The sequence below is a fragment of the Camellia sinensis genome, chromosome 3 (assembly GCF_055761805.1).
Source record: "Camellia sinensis isolate YWXY chromosome 3, ASM5576180v1, whole genome shotgun sequence".
Classification (NCBI taxonomy): Eukaryota; Viridiplantae; Streptophyta; class Magnoliopsida; order Ericales; family Theaceae; genus Camellia; species Camellia sinensis.
The window spans coordinates 21,857,632-21,860,933 of record NC_138963.1 but is presented as its reverse complement, the minus strand read 5'-3'; positions in this window follow the sequence as shown (position 1 = coordinate 21,860,933).

The window sequence follows — 3,302 nt, the reverse complement described above, 5'->3', positions numbered from 1 at the left end:
AACCGAGCCTGCTATAGTTGCATTTTGCATGTGTTGCATTAGGCATTTTTGTATACTTAGGATCATGCATGATTTCTAATGTAGTTTCTATTTTGGCTTGGAGTACTCGGTAAGTTTTATGCTTTAGCATCCTTGCATGCGTGTGAGTGAATGCCATGATAGCATGCTTACCATGAGGCAATATGCTTATGTGATATAACTGCCTGAATGCCTGTGGGTGAAGGTTGGGTTATTTGAATTGGAATAATTCATCAAATGTTTGTTTTAAGCCCACTAGATAGTGGCAAAACCATTTTTTTTACTAAGCCCACCCGAGGGTGGCAAAATCTGCATTTTAAGCCTACTTGCGAGTAGCAAACCATCTTTCAAAAAATAAACATGAAATGTTTTGTTCCAATTCAGGCGACTCAGTCTATACTTGTATGCTGTGCGCATCACATAGTAACCTAGGCTAATAACCGGAATAAGGACACACAAGGTTTTCAAAAGTAGATATCATGGTTAGTAGAGGTCGATCTTTGATCGGGCGAGCGGGGGTGCTCACGAAGTGACCTTCTCCAATCGTACCCAAATTCCCGAGCCGAGGCAACTTTGGTGATGACGGACACGTGGCCTTTAGCACCGAGTCAAGGTTTCCTAAATTTCCCATTAAAAAAAAAACATTTAGGTGGCGACTCTGTATCTGGCAAAGCAGTCCATGTTTGGCACTTCTTTTCAAAAATCTGTTTCTCAAAACGATTTGCCGGATTTGGACTCTTTGGTTCAGACTTAGAACCGTGACAATTTGAGAGTCCTGAGCTGTAGTGACCCCAAAATGAACGGAACGGGAGCTCGTTCCTCCCGGGGCGTTCGAGGACGTCTACAGCTATCCCTCGGGCTAAAGCGCCCATAGCCTCCTGACCTGCTGGCTCGGCCACATTGGCCTGGCCAACCCCCTCCTGCTGTGCCGAAATATCATCCGGTAAAGGCATCTCCTGCCTACCACGTCTGCCACGTCTACCACCTCTTTCTCGTCCTGACATCCTAATAAAGGTAACGAAAAACATTAGCACATTCATCAGTGTGCCAAAACTAAACACTCGCGTCTTACTACATGGACAACTGTAATTCACTCCACGTAAGCACGTCAGCACATAAACACATAAGCACTTACGAATTTCATTTCCGTATAATAATAGTCCCGAGGCGTTACTAGAGTTCCGGTTAGAAACAGAATTGATCAAGTGCTTTTCCAACAAGACTCACAAAAACCCAAGGATCCAATCAACATCCTGGAAACTGAATCCCATACCCAAGTAGTCACATAAACATGTTATCAAATAAACACATAATGTCACACATAAGTCTCTAACAAACGAGACAAACCCATTGTGATACTAATCACTTCCCGCGTACCTAAGGTATTCGAACCCGGTACGCTCTGATACCAAGATGTAACGCCCTCAAAATAAACCCATAAATCATCCAACAATAGCATGCTTAGACATAAGAAAATAAAGCATAAATATATTCCATCAGAGTAATCATTACAAAATGTATTACATGTTGACAACAAAAGTAAATGCCCTATGGGCTTACAACTTCCCAAGTCAACACTTGGTTACAAAAAAAGAGTACTAACTCTATACAAAGAAAGCCCTTGGCTTGATATACATGTAATACATTAAAAGAAAATAAAACAACAGAAACAGTCTATCTGCCTCTAGCCTCCCAAGCTACGTCCTTGGAGGTGGCATGCTACCTGTACCTGAAAATGATGTCCCATAAAGGGTGAGCCACAGCCCAGTAGAAATATACTAAACCAACTATAAACAATGACTAAAATAATAGCATTCAATAGATGGTCCATACTTGTATTCCAACGTATGTCGTATTACAGTTTCACGACAATCATGCCCATGGCACACTTCAGTTTCCATTTCTTATTCAACTTTGAGTTTGGAAACAAGGCTTAGAACCTAGCCAAATAATTTAATGAGATTAAGACTCATCTTTAAAACACTTGCAAGATTCATGATGGATACACATTTTGGTGTTGTATCAATAACACATAGAAACACTTCTATACTTCACAATTGATACCGATATACATTTTAGTGCTATATCAAATCAATTCAAACACTTCCATAATCAACACTTGATACACATTGTAGTGCTGTATCAATGTCACACGAAATCCGGTTTAGAGGTCCATCCCCTATCTTCCCCTAAACCGTGGAGTACATCCCCCATCTCCTCCCACACACAATGTATATAAACATAGATCATATACATAATCAATCAACACATAAAGTTAATGTATTATTCCAACCGCTATACTCGATAGCATACTCAATCGATTAGTTTTAGTTTGCCTAATCATCATGCATCGTCTACAACAATCAAGACTATCCTCCACCGATAGCCCAAAGCAGTTATTTCTAAACAAAAAATAAATGCACCAAATGGATAAAATATCAACATTTCAACTAGGTGAGTAATAAAAGATCCAACTACACCCTTTAATCCCATACGATCCCAATTTCAACATTCTCAATTCAACTTCTCATTTCTCAAAATTAATTTCACAAATTAATTCATCAATATAATTAGGGCATTTCCCATAATTAACAAAACAACCCTAAGGTTCCATTTCTATCAATAACCCAACATTTATCTCATTTCTCCATGCTAAACATGCATATAGGCTTATATAAATAAAACCCCATCTTTTATAAAATTACACAAAGACCCAAACTTTCTCAAAATTACCCAATAATCCCCAACATATCAAAATGCTAAAATTTAAAGACAAAGCTCATAAGGAGGAGTAAGATATCCCTACCTCGAAGTTAGAGCTCAATTAGAGAAGAAGACCAAAACTAAAGTGCTCCAAACTCCAAACTTTTCGGATCAAAACGAAGCCCTCGACGATCATCACACTTTTTACAAAGGCCGAAGGATAGGAGAACACTCTAACTAGATCAAACCCTAGAGAGAAGGGAAATTCCTAGAGAGAGAGGCCCTGAAAAGTGTTTTTAGAAAGTAAGAGAGAGAGAGAGTGAATGTAAAAAATGATTCAAAAATGCCCAGCTGCCCACTGATATACGACATTCCCGCTTGAGCGGAGAATAGAACGTTCGAGTGTCAAGCACAAAAATCTAGACACGCTCAAGTGCAAGAAGTCCCGCTCGAGCTCCAAGACACAAGAATAAAATACATCCGCTCGAGCACGAAAACCAGTCCACTTGAGCGTAGATTTCTCCCTCCCAGAACTTTCACAGACAAAGCACTACCCACTCAAGCGCCAACATACCCGCTCG